This window comes from Lolium perenne, chromosome 1 (genome assembly GCF_019359855.2).
Source record: "Lolium perenne isolate Kyuss_39 chromosome 1, Kyuss_2.0, whole genome shotgun sequence".
In the NCBI taxonomy this organism is placed as follows: domain Eukaryota; kingdom Viridiplantae; phylum Streptophyta; class Magnoliopsida; order Poales; family Poaceae; genus Lolium; species Lolium perenne.
In genome coordinates, this window is record NC_067244.2 from 53,336,772 (window position 1) to 53,351,036 (window position 14,265).

The 14,265-nt window shown below is 47.6% G+C and overlaps 1 long non-coding RNA gene across 1 annotated transcript; it reads right to left on the bottom strand.

Annotated features, from left to right (window-relative positions):
• Window positions 1-265: 265 nt before the first annotated feature.
• LOC127338735 (uncharacterized) lies at window positions 266-1,847 on the bottom strand. The gene is made up of 3 exons (XR_011755593.1): window positions 1,753-1,847; window positions 781-1,097; window positions 266-307 (listed from the first exon to the last, which is right to left on the bottom strand). It is a non-coding gene; the product is annotated as an uncharacterized lncRNA (long non-coding RNA).
• Window positions 1,848-14,265: the final 12,418 nt, after the last annotated feature.

Sequence of the window (14,265 nt, forward strand, 5' to 3'; positions counted from 1 at the left end):
CTGCCCGTCGAACAGGACCTCCACGGACCAGCGGCAGAAGTTGCAGCCTGCCTCCCGTAGCTGCAAGTGCGCCGGCTCGACGCCGTCGACGAACTCGGCGAACTTGTCCGGTAGCCTCTTGATGCCGAGTGGGTCGTCGTCGATGCGGAGGAGGAACTCGAAGCAGCGTTCCTCATCCGAAGACGAGGAGGGTGCAGGTGACGGTGACCGTGGGGCCCTTGCTGCTCCACCGCGGCGGCCCCTTCCCCGGCCCCGGGGCGCCAGACCGCGGCCTCGACCGCCTCGCCGGCCACCGGGACCGGCCATCCTACATTTACATTTTTGAACCATATTACGATCCATTCCACTAACAAAATTGGGCATGACCTATGCTAATTTATGTACATATGAGTGCCCCATTTTCGCCGAAACGGAAATGAATCAACATTTCGGCGATAATGGGCAACTCTGTCGATCCTCGCACAAGAATATGTCACCATATACACCAGCTCAGCACCATGGCACATGCACAATTGTTCCTCATATACACCAGCTGAGCACCATGGCACATGCACAAGAATATGACACCATATACACCAGCAAGATCAACAAAGAAGTAGCAAAGAAGCAGCAGCAACAACAGCCTAGTAGCAGCTAGTAGCAACAGCAGCTAGCAGCAATATGCATCAACAAAGAAGCAAGAAAGAAGCTAGCAGCAGCTAGTAGCAGCAGCAGCTAGCAGCATGCATCAACAGCTAGCGGCAGCAACTAGCTAGCAAAGATGCATCAACAACAAGCTACCTGTCTGCAAGTGCGGCGGCGGTCCTCTGCGGCGGCGTCAGCGGTCGAGGGCGGCGCGGCGTGCTTCTCCAGCTGCTGCTCCAAGGTGCGCGTGGAGGTCAGGGCGGCGCGGCGTGCAACAACTAGTGCTGTAAACATCAAAATGAACATTGTGAGCATCAATATAGTGCCATGCTTCTTCTTCATTACTAATTCTTTTGCAGTTAAATCAGCAGTAGTATGTTGTAAGGGAAAACCATAGACTTCCCAAAATAGCAGCAGCAACAAGCAAGCACATAGGAGCAGCAACAAGCAAGCACATAGCACAGTGGATGAACCTAAGCTACTGAGGAGCAACTAGGTAGCAGCAGCAGTGGATGAACCTAAGCTACTGCCACCTAAACCTAAATTTCCTAAACCTAAATTTGCTACTGCCACCTAAACCTAAATTTGCTACTGCCACCTAAACTAAATGAAACTGCTAACAAGTTAGTTTAGATTTGGCCTATTTCACTCTAAAAGGGTAGCTCTTTATTTTTTTTATGAAGGAAATGCTCACTGGTCGGTGCACATAGCCATTTATCTATATGTTTTTCCTTCAAATTAAGCCAATGCACCTAGCAGCACCTCACCTAGCAGCACCTCACCATGCTAACAAGGAACATATTTTTTCGTAGACAGATCAACTAACAGCCTAATATGAATTTCAGTTCAGCACCTAACAACACCTAACAGCCTAACAGCAGCAGCACCTAACAGCAGCATCAAGCAGCAGCACCACCAAGCAGCACCACCAAGCAGCAAGCAGCAGCAGGAGTAGCACCGGCTCGAGGGGGAGCACCGAGCAGCAGCAGAGGAGGGGGAGGGGAGGAGCACGGCGGCTACTTGGGAAGGATGCGCAACAGCGAGCGGAGAGAGGCCCCGACGGAGAGAGGCGTCGGTGAATTGGGGCGAAGAGGAAGCTAACAGTATTGGTACCTAGCAACTAACAACCTAGCAACTAGCAAGTAGCAAGCACATAGCAACTAGCAGTAGCAAGCTAGCAAACACATATGCAGCAAGAACATCAAGCTTTCATCCAGTAAGCTAAAAAAACTAACTGCTTACGGCAGAAAGAGAGATCCAAGGGAAACAAACAAAATGTTCATGGTACTGTGGAGTTCAAACAGAGAAGCTTTCTTTTTTTTCACCTTTAGGGAAACAGAGATATGAAAAATAATAGCACATGTAAGTTGTTTAACTTAAATAGCAGATGAGAATCGAGGGGGGAGGCGACCGCCGGCGGGGAGGTGAATCGAGGGGGACGTACCTGCGCGGTGGGATCTGGTGCAGGGCGCAGGGCGTCGCCGGTGGAGAGGAAGAAGGGGAGGGGTGGTAGCGCAAGGCGTCGCCGGCGGAGAGGAAGAAGAGGGACGGCGGCATCGCTCAGGGGAAGAAGAGGGACGGTGGCGTTGCTCCGGGTCGAGGAAGATCAGGTCAGGTGCTCAAGTTCCAGGAAGTAGCAGCAACATACACACCTAGCAGCATTAAAATCAGCATTAAAAAGGAATCAAATAAATGGAAACTTTACATAGGAAAATGACACTACGTACTATGGCCAGAATCAGATAGCATCAAGCAATGTTCAGTATGCCAATTTTCCCTTTTTTCACACAATGTTCAGTATGCCAATGTTCAGCAAGCAATGTTCAGCAAGCACTTAAAATAGTTTTCACGAGTTATTAGTTTGTAAGATGCAATTACAACAGTGAAACAAAAGAATAAATTATGATTTCAGGACATGTTCAGTTAGAAAGAATGACAGCCAGTGGAATAACAATGATGAGGCAGATGATTGTAAAAATTATTGTCATTTGCAATCCACGCTAGCTGTAAATTGGTGATTCAGATTTACAGGTTGTGACAAAGTAACTTCATATTCCAGACAACAATCCACAAAGTAATAATGTATCTGAAGGATGAAAACAAGCAAAGTTGAGGAACAAATATTTCTACACAAGCACAGTTGACACGGAATCAATTATCCAGCAACACCAAATTCATTCATTCATCCATCCATCGATCCATATGCAACAATTTCCGCTACAGACTACATTCACGCATCCAAATCGAAAGCCTAGCAGCTCTAGGCGCAGGCCAACCCAGCTAAAGAGAACTCCTGAGCTCAGCCTCCGAAGCCGTAGTGGCACGACGTCCATGGCGGTGACGGTCTTGCGGCGGGCAGAATTTTTGCGACGTCCATGGGAGAGGGCACCGGGCTCCCCTAGTCCCGTCGTTCGCCCACCTTCCGCCGCTGTTGAACCACCTCCCGCCGCCATTAAACCATCTCCCGACCCGCAGTTCTAGGGTTAGGGTTGGGTCATGGCAGGGAGGGGCGGCCAGGGGGAAGGGGTGAAGGAGGGAAGGGGAGGCCCCGAAAAAGAAGACGGCGGGCGGAGGGAGGCATAGGGAGGAGGGAGGAGGTACCTGTCGCCGCCGGGAGGGGAGCCTCTCCGTCGCCCGATGACTGCGGTCGGGAGGGGCGGGGGCAGGTAGCCGGCGGGCGTCGCTCTGCGCGTGGCGGGCGTCGCCGGGGTCCGAGGTGAAACCGCCGGTGGTCGCCGGTGGGAGGTGGCGTCGGAGAGGGCGTCGCCGGTGGGAGGTGAATCGAGAGCGAGTGGGGAGAATGGGGAGAACCAAGGGACGGCGCGCCGGGGATTTTTGTCTAAGTCACAGACCCCTTAGCAATGGCGCACTTCAAGGGGTGCGCCACTATGAGTCTTAGCAATGGCGCACTTCTAGGGTGCGCCACTACCAGTATAGGTTTGGGTCAAAACGCAAACAGACCAGGGTTTGACAGAATCGATTAGTACCGCACCGGCTCTGTCCCTTGGTTGGTTTGCCAAACCTGGCCGGCCAGGTTCGAACCCCGGCGGCCCCATTTTTTTCACTTTTTCATTAAATTGATTTAACACTATAGTACATAGCATAATACACCAAAATAAAAGGCATAAATAATTATTATTATGTAGAATATTTAAAATACTATAGAATCTAGAAAATATCCAAAAATATAAATTATATGTCTATTTTGATCGGTACAATGTGTAGATTAACAATATGACATCCATTATTCATACAAGAAAATGATACATAATTGATCTCAAAAAAAAATGATACATAATTATCTTTTCACAATCTTCTTGCCCTTCTTTCTCGCGGTTGAATAATTTAGCCCCGGAACTCCTAGACTTCTTCTCTTGAATGGACGGCCTTTAGGTAGGGTGGTCCTGCTTCTTCTTGTTGTGTATGGTTCTTCATCATCGTCATCGTCATCTTCCATCTTCGGATCGCCAGATCGGTCAAAGTCTAGCTCGTTGGCGGCTCCATCCATTCCGATGATGCTCCTTTTGCCTCTCCTCACGACAACACGGCTGGGCTTTTGCGGGTCGGTAATGAAGAAGCATTGGTCCACTTGGGAAGCTAGTACCCATGGCTCATATTTCGCGGTGACCTTTGCGCCCGCTGTCTTGGATTTGGCTTCGGGTATAACCATGGTGGTGAAATGCCGATCTTCTTTTATGACGTTCTTGGCCCACCTGACACGGAACATCGGCACATTCTCTCCGGCGTAGCTCAGCTCCCAGATCTCCTCGATCTTTCCGTAGTATCTCTGCTTGATGTCACCGGTGTAGGACTCCATCGTTACCCCGGAGTTCTGATAATCGCTCTTCATGTCCTTTTCCTCGGTGTAGAATGTGTAGCCGTTGATATCGTACGCCCGAAATGTCATCGTTGTGTTCGGCGCCCGTGACAAGGCGAATATGAGTTTTTCTTCCGCAGAAGAATCCTCGTCTATAGGGTACGCCAGCATCTTGTCCTTGAACCACCGCGTGAAGGTTGAGTTGTGCTCTTTGATTATATCTCCGTCTGTCCTCTCGTTGGCCCCGATCACTGTACGTCTTTGCGATGAAGGTTTTGTGCTCTACCACCCAAGGATCGACCACGTCTATGTGTTGTAGCGCGACTAGGTTTGCTCTTTCAAAGTCGGCGATTCGACCCTTGAAGTCGACATGCATTTCGCGGCTACCATCGCGGTGACCCCATCCAGCGAGCTTCCCGAGATGCCTGTTTACGGGCAGGCCAACGGGGTTCTCGATTTCTAGATAACTCGTGCGTAAGGAGATGCACTCTTCGGTCGAAAGCCCTTGGCTATGCTTCCGTCCGGACGTGACCTGTTGCGAACGTACCCTTTGATGACACCATTCATCCTTTCGAACGGCATCATGCCGTGCAGGAACATCGGCCCTGGCTTGGATGATATCCTCCACGATATGTACCAGCAGATGCACCATAACGTCGAAGAAAGCGGGCGGGAAGTACATCTCAAGCTCGCACGCATCACCACGATCTCTTCCTCGTAGCCTTCTAAGTTGCCTCACGCCAACGAGACTTCCGAGAGATGACGTCGAAAAAGTTGCATAGGCCAAAGCGTTTCACGGACGTGCGCGTCCATGATCCCACGGATTGCAACCGGAAGTATTCGCGTCATCAGCACGTGACGCCGTGAGACTTCATCCCGCTGAACCTCTCGCTTCGCTTTGTCTAGGTACCTGCTTATCGTCCCCGCGTAACCGTAGGGAAGTTTTACTCCTAGGAGACAGTCGAAAAACTGCTCGATCTCCTTCTGACTTAGAGTGAAGCACGCGGGGGGGCAGTAATATTCAATCTTTTTGGCATTTTTGCCCTTGCGACGACTTTGCGTGTCCTCCGCCTCATCATCGTCATCGTCATCATCATCATCATTAGGGCATCCCGCGTGAAGCTCCTCCCTGATCCCAATTGATTGCAAGTCGTACCTTGCTTTCGGCCCATCTTTGGTCTTCTCGGCATGTTGAGGAGGGTACCAAGCAGACTCTCGCACACGTTCTTCGTGATGTGCATGACATCAAGGCTGTGAGGCACACGGAGGATCTTCCAAAGACGGCAAGTCCCGAAAACAGACCTCGTCTTCCATACCTTAAGCAGCGGCTCGGCGCCTTTCGCTTCTTTCCCGGCGGTGGGCACTCTTTCCAATTTTTCAATAGCTCGTCTATTTGCTCGCCGCTTCGTACGTGGCCGTCTTCGGGGTTCGTCTTGACCATCGAACAGATCCTTGCGTTTCCTCCATGCGTCGTCCTCGCGAAGCCACCTTCGATGTCCCATGAACACCGTTGAGGACCCGGGATCTCTATCTAGCTGGCGGTATGTTGTGTCGTCCATGCACCTGACGCATGCATTGAATCCGTGGACCACCTGCCCCGCGACATATCCGTAACCGAGAAAGTCGTGCACCGTCGTGAGCAGTGCGGCTCTCATAGGGAAATATTCTTCCGCGGCGGCGTCCCACGTATTGGCAGGCGTGTCCCATAGCGTGGCTAGCTCCTCTTCGTAAGCCCCATATACTGATTGATGTTGTTCCCTGGTTGTTTCGGCCCTTCAATTAGCATACTCATTTGAATGTACTTCCTCTTCATGCACAACCAGGGGGAGGTTGTACATCCACACAAACACGGGCCAGGTGCTATGCGTGCTGCTCGGCTGCCAAACGGATTGACTCCATCGGTGCTCGCGCCCAGCCTTATGTTCCTAGGATCGTCCCCAAATTCTGGGTACTCGAGGTTCAACGCATTCCACCGGCTAGCATCCGAAGGGTGTCTCAACATCCTGTCCTTTTCCTTTTGTCCGGATCATCTCGCGTCATCTTCTACCTTCCTCATCTCCGCGTGCCGCCGCATTAGCTTTGCTTGCTTAGGATCCGCGAAATACCGCTGCAGACGAGGAGTGATCGGAAAGTACCACACCACCTTCCGAGGAGCTTTCTTCCCCTTCTTGTACCGACTGACGCCGCACACCGGACATATGGTACACGCCGCGTGCTCGTTCCGATAAATGATGCAATCGTTCAAGCACACATGATATTTCACATGCGGTAAATCCAGAGGACACACGATTTTCTTGGCCTCCTCGATACTAGTCGGACACGTGTTACCTTTGGGAAGACGGTCCTGCCGTAATGACATGTTGTCGTTGAAGGATTTGTCGGTCATTTTGTGCTTTACCTTCATCTCCAGTGCCATGAGCGTTACTTTCAGGCGGGTATCCTCCGGCCTGCATCCTTCATACAATGGAGTAACCGCGTCTACCTCCGCTTGATCCATCTTGGCTTTCTCTCGGGCGGCAGCTCTTGCGTTACTCGTCCAGCTTGAGAAGCAGCTCTTGAAGATAAGGGTCCTGCACCAGTCCATCGACGATGGTCCATCGTCTTCATCTTCATGATCGTCATGATGACCTCCATCTTGATCTTCCTCATCATCAGGTCCAGGATCTCCCACATTGTGATCATGATCATCTCCTGGGATCTTCTACATCCCGATCATGCCCGAGATCTTCTACATCCCGATCACCTCCTTCCTTATTTCTTGTTGAAATCCCATGGACAAATTCATAATCATCTTCGCCGCCTTCCCACCGATAGCCATCCATGAAACCACGCATGAGAAGGTGGTCCCGCACCATATCGGCTTTAGGGTCCATAAGGCTCGTCACCTTGCATCTTCGACACGGACATCTTATCTCCTTTTGGTTATTTCTAATCATCTCGGCTGTCGCGGCTTTCAAAAACCTAGCCACAACGCCTTCGCTCATCATGCGGACCATGGTCGCCATGCGGGTATAGAGAAAATGGATATCTTAGCATACCAAAAGAAAATTTTGGCATGACCTTCCCTAAAAATAGGACATATGTATATGCGAGTATGCCCACTATTCGCCGAAACGGAAATGAATCAACGTTTCGGCAAAATATTGGCAACTCCATCGCATTTCAAATCCCTGCAAACAAACACATGCAACACATGTGTGGATCGGAGGCTTTGCATATACAACACATGTGGAGGCGGCTTCGCATACAACAACACACATGCACGTGATCGCGACAAGCTTTTCGCGCATGCGCACAACACATGAGCTTCGCATAACATATGTGCACACACACGTGTGTGTGCAAGACGATCGGAACCGGTCACACACAAAGCATAAAACCAACAAAGTTACCGATACGGCGAGACCTAGAGTGTTGGATGAGGTAAAAAGTTGAGATTGAGTAGGTATTGAGCTAAGAAAGCTTCACCATTACTTACCTATGAAGAAAATTAAGTTTACCAACTTAATTTTGGTGAATGAAGAGGTGAAAATGAGGTGGGAAGGAGGGGCAACACGACCAGATCCAGATTTGGTGGGAGGTGGTGGTGCAAGAGTGTTTGGGGAAAGTGGGTGGCACATGTGAGTGGAGGGTGAAAAGGTGAAATGGTCCCAGGTTAGCAGTGGCGCACCACATAGCCGTGCGCCACTGCTAGGGTAACATAGCAATGGCGCACTGCTAGGTGGTGCGCCACTGCTACGCCTCTCATCTCTAAAGGGGCTCTGGCCAGCCCCTAGCAGTGGCGCACCTAATGACATGCGCCATAGGTAACCTATGTAGCAGTGGCGCACCACAGCAGTGCGCCATTGCTAAGCCTATCATCTCTAAACGGTCTCTGGACACCTCCTAGCAGTGGCGCACCTCTACAACGTGCGCCATAGGTAAGGTGAATGCAGGTTGGCGCACCCCATAGACGTGCGCCACTACTAGGTTGGGGAGGATCTGGCCTCCTGTCACCACTTACTTATGGCGCACCAGAATCAAGGTGCGCCACTACTACTTTTGTAACAGTGGCCCACCGTTTTGTGGTGCGCCACCGCTAAGTAGTAGTGGCGCACGGCAGGCATGGTGCGCCACTGATGGCAGTCTTACGGCTAGGCCTTTTCCTAGTAGTGCGAAAACCCTAAAGACTAGAGTCATATTCCCCGAAAAGTTCCGCAGCTTCGCCGCCATCGAAGACAAGTTTCGGAGGTCAGAAGTTCCTATTCTGGCACCCTGCCGGGACGGGGATTGGCCCCCGGAGCCATCTCCATCACTCCACCGCCTCCACTTCGACTCCATGATGGTTCGTGAGTAGTTTCCCCATGGACTTCGGGTTCTTGGTTGTAGCTAGTTGGTACTCTCTCCCATGTACTTCAATACAATGATCTCATGAGTTGCTTTACATGATTGAGATCCATATGATGTAATTGGTGTTGTGTTTGTTGGGATCTGATAAATTGTGGAATTGTGATCAGATTGTTCATCATGTTATCATACTATTGTTTATTTAAGAACTTGCATGCTCTCCGGTACTTCTGGTTACCCTGATCAAGTAGTTGCCTGTATCTCCAAGAGGGAGTATTTATGCTCGATAGTGGGTTCATACCTCTAGTAATCTGGGAGAGTGACAATAACTCCTAAGGTTGTAGATGTGTTGTTGCTACTAGGGAGAAAACAACAATGCTTTATCCAACGATAATTCTATTGTTTGCTTTACACACTTTAATTAATGCGATAATCTGTTGTTTGCAACTTAATACTGAAAGGGGAGCGGACGCTAACCTGAAGGTGGATTATTAGTCATAGACGCAGTTGGAATACAGTCTATGTATCATGTTGTAATGCCCAATTAAATACTATAGTAAACTTTATCTTATCATAGCATGCATTGTCATGCCCTCACAATTATCAATTGCCCAACTGTTATTTGTTCACCAACACATGTTATTTGTTTGGAGATTTACCACTAGTGTAGATAGCTGGGAAGCCCGGTCCTTCTGTCATCATCATTGCTCTACAATCAACTACGCACTGGAATATTTTCTGGTGCCATTGCCTCTGTGTTACTGCTACTGCTGTTGTGGTATTATTTTCATTGCTCTCATATTACTGCTACTTTCACATAACCCATGTTAATAGTCTTTTTCCAGGTGCAGCTGAATTGACAACTTCGCTGTTAAGGATTATTAGTAATTTTTGTCTCCCCTTGTGTCGAATCAATAAATTTGGGTTTTACTTCCCTCGAGGACTGTTGCGATCTCCTATACTTGTGGGTCATCAAGTCACAAGCACATACTTGGCCAGAGCATCTACTAGCAACGGAGAGCATGCAAGATCACAAATAACATCTGACAAGTATATAATCGATCTCAACCATAGTATTAAATATTCATCGGATCGCAGCAAACACAACATGTAGCGTTACATAAAGATGATCTTGATCATGATAGGAAGCTCATAAGATCTAAACATGAAGCATAAATTGTAGAAGACAGCCATCTAGCTAGCTACTGCTATGGACCCGTAGTCCAGAGATGAACTACTCACGCATCACTTCGGAGGCGGGCATGGCAATGTAGAGGCATCCGGTGATGATCCCCCTCTCCGGCAGGGTGCCGGGAAGAGCTTAAGAACCCTCCTGAGCTAGGGTCGGCGATGGAGGCTGCGATGGAACTTATCATGGATGGAGGCTCGAGAATTTAGGTTTTTCCCGATTAGATGAATAAATAGGCGGAAGGGCGAGGTCGGTGGGTGCCCGATGACATAGGCATCCCCAATGGGCCTGCCGAAGATGGTACCCGGGGTTTATTAAAGGCCCACGACCCGAAGAATAAGAAGATTCGGAAGCCCAAGATGTTATTAAGGAAAATTAGAGTTGTATTAGGAAACGATACTTGTAATCTTGCGGGACGGGTTAGAAACCCTCCCGGACTCTGTAAACTTGGGTATTACGAAACCCTCAGCTCCACCTCCTATATAAGGGGGAGTCGAGGGACAAAGAAAGGATCGAATATACTGTCAATACAACCCTAGCTTTATATTCGTCGAGTACTTTTCGGCTGAAACCTTCGAGATCTACTTGCCCTCTACATCCAACTAAACCGTAGTCTACAATCCGTAGGCATTGATAAGTTAATACCTTGTGAATTGGCGCCATCCGTGGGGTTTAGAGGCGACAAGGAGCTGATCTCGATGGCACGTTCAAGATCGTTGACTTCGTCGATAGCAAGCAGCATCATGGACAGAGGTAAACAGATCAAAACTGGTCTCGTTGATTTTGTTCCTCACCCGCCCTCCCGTTTGGATGCATATGCGTATCTGGAGGAGCCCATGGAGATGACGTTTGGAGTGTTCCACTTCTGCGTCGAGAAGGAAGGATCATATCGTCTCGAAATTCCGATCTCGTCGGGATTATCGGCGGTCGATCCCGATATTTCGGACTCGGCATCGTCAACAGAGTTAAGCGATGGAGAAATTTCGTCGCCACGCTTCATCAGCACTCGGGCAAGTGAAAAACTCGCCAAGATCTTCAGCAACATATCCTTCGGGTCATCTGCGGACTCCGATATAAGCAATGACTCGAGCGATATCGACAGTTACAACTTCATCGACAGATCCACATCTGTGCGCAAGGTCTTCACTAATCTATATGATGGTGTCACCAAACCCAACAAAGTTCAGAATCCAAAATATCATCAGATCTACGCAATTGGAGAACCAAGCCGGTCAGAACCAGCGACGTCAGAGGCTTTCGACGATGCGGGAAATCCGTATGTCGATGCCGCAGATCTCACACGAGGTTTGGGAACAAAATATATCGGACCAGGAACACGAGAGATGGTACGATTTCCGCAGGAAGTGTGGGATCGAGTCGCCAGAGCTATAGATGGTACAGAACCAATGACCATTACGGCGACACCTGAGGAGTTACAAGCATATCAATATAAGCTCGCACGCACCAGAAGAGAGCTCGAGAAGCAGAAAATTGAGTTGGACAGGAGGCAGGAAGCAGCTTCCGCATCAAGCAGGCGAAGAGCTGAACTAAGCCAACATTCAAGAACTTCGGGAGATAGCCACGGAGAAGCTCGAAGGAGAGCAAGATCTCGGCTGCAAAATATACCCGAAGTAGAAAGAGAGACTTTGATCCAAAACCTCGATATGTCTTTCATGTCAATCGACACGAGGGGGAATATGTCAACACCCGGATTTTTAAGTCCAGATGCCTATTATGTCGTACATCGCAATCCCAGGAATAATGTTTTTGCGAGACATAATAGTAAGTAGCATAGAGTCATCATTTATTACAACACATATTGTCTTACAACCATAGATCACATGATCCAATATTACACGAATATATTGTTCAACATCCCAAATAGTAGCGGAAGCGAAGTAGTAGTGGACGATCTATTCCACAGGCAACGCTTGACGTTAGAAGACGATCCTAGCTATCGTAGACGTCCTGTTGTCCGTCATCCTGATACTGGTGCTCTCCTTCATAGTCTGGCATTTGAATAGCCAGGGCAAGGCCATGAGTACTTTTAAAGTACTCGCAAACTAACTCTAAGATAAAAACTCATTAAGTGAAAGAGGGTGCTAAGCTCTAGGTTTGTTTGCATAAAGCCAAGTTTTAGTTTCATAAATCTTTGGTAAAGCCTTATCATGTGCTAGACTAACTCAAGTGGGAACATTAGTGTCATTCCCACAACTCATTATGGATCACCATAATGTCACCTTTCAAACCACCATTCATTTCTAGAATCAAAACATTTTAATGATAACGGAGATAGTATGGCCTTTCCAATCGTCCGTAACCGTGGACACGGCTATTCGAATAGGTTTAACACTCTGCAGAGGTTGTACTCTTGTGCCACAACTTTTGATTACATCCGTCGAGGGTAACCTCGAATCATCGTAACACAGTACGCGGATCATCAATCGAAACCTTTCACTTATATATGCTAGTATGAGCACCTCTCCCCATGAGCTTGGCCTCCCGGTGGAAACCGCAGCTTAACCCGGAACCGCACAGTGGCTTGGGCCGTACATTCACCTCATTTCAACATCAATCCACAAGTAACGGAGGCAGCCGCAGCGTAACCCCTATGATGTTTGTTCAGAGGGAACCCATACTAAAATACACAAGCTTCTAGTTAAGCCCTACCCATAATCAGGTATTGTGGGGGTACTTGTATAATTGGAAGGGTATCGCATTCAAACTCAATCATCTATTTTATCAAAAATCACCATCTCCTCAAGGTCACATTCACCTTCAAAATCTTTCACTTTAGTTCATTTCACAAATGTTCCCATCTAGAGTAGTCAATTTTAGTTCTTAGCGATAGCAACTAGTCATGAGGGGGAGCTATCTAGCTTTATTTGCTTAGGCTAACTTTGATACTCTTGTTCTATTCCAGACAAGTAAATCATAAATCAAAAAGTACTTTGAAATAAATAAGCAAAAGCAAATGTAAGTAAAAACATGGGATAGGTAATATATAAAAGTAAAGGGTAAAGATGCCTTTGCTCTTGTAGAGCTAAGCACTTGTTTTCAGCAAGGGTTAGCTTGCCTTGAGCTGGGTAGTTATCGAAGTTCTCTTCTTCTTCCTGAGAGTAGCCCTCCTCCTCTTGGTACTCCTCGTTACTAGCGTCTATATACGAATACGAGGTGTAAATACTAAACCAAGCTCACATACTAAACTAGAGGCACTCAAAATAGTTCACACACTAGTCCTATCATCAATCAAACATGGCATGGTGGATTATTGGGTTTGTCTTTATTTGAAAGAAAAATAATTTCCTCTCATCATTCCTCAAAGTTAAATTGGGTAGGTAGGTCTTTAAAAGAAATCATTTCTTTTCACTACCTCTTATTAAGATTTAATCTCTTCATATAATAATAAGGTATGAAATATAGGTTGACCCAAAGTCAACATTTCATATCTATTATATGTGAGTTCAATTTAATTGAAGTGCTATACTTCACATAGTTTTAAAACTTAACATTTAAATGAATTAAAATCTCTAAGTAGTAATTCTCAAGGGTTCATTAGCCTAAGTCATTCCCCCTGGTTATTAGTACTTAGGATCAAAATTTAAATGAGAGGTAATTCTCATATTAGGGTTGAGTTTGAATTCCACTTTAAAAAGCTCTAGAAATGACTACATAGCCATTTTATTTGATCTAGTCCATGATCATACAAACAACAGGGCTATGTTATTGCATAATAAATTAGAGGACATCATTTGTGATTTATTAGAATTGGAAATACTTAAAAATCTATTATGGTTGAATTTTAAATAAAGTTTGAATGTGCAAAAGTCCCTGTCTTGTCTTTTTTGTCAAATTAAATCTACAAGGAAAATGGAGATGGGGCCAGTGGCATTGGATAGATAAATTCATGGGCTTTCCAACGGTATAAAGTTTGTTAGATTTGGTTTGGTAGAATTCAAATTATTCAAATTTTACTAAACATTCAGCAGAGCAATTTGAATAAAGAATAAACTGGATTTGAATTTGTGGGCTTAGGCGGGAAGAGTTATTGGGCCGAAACGAAATTCAACAGCACTTCGCAGCCCAACATGCGTCTGGCGCGCTCGGGCCGCGCTGACAGGGTGGGGGCCACCTGTCGGCGCCTCTTTAAACGCCGAAGCGGTATTTTCTATCTCGACCGTAGGATTAGAAAGAGGATCGACGGCGGGTGAGCGTCGTCGTCACCGACGGGATTCCGACGAGGTCACGGCGGCAGTAGGGGGTCGGAGAGCCTACCAGGCCGATGCAGGTCTCAGGCAGTATGCGCGGT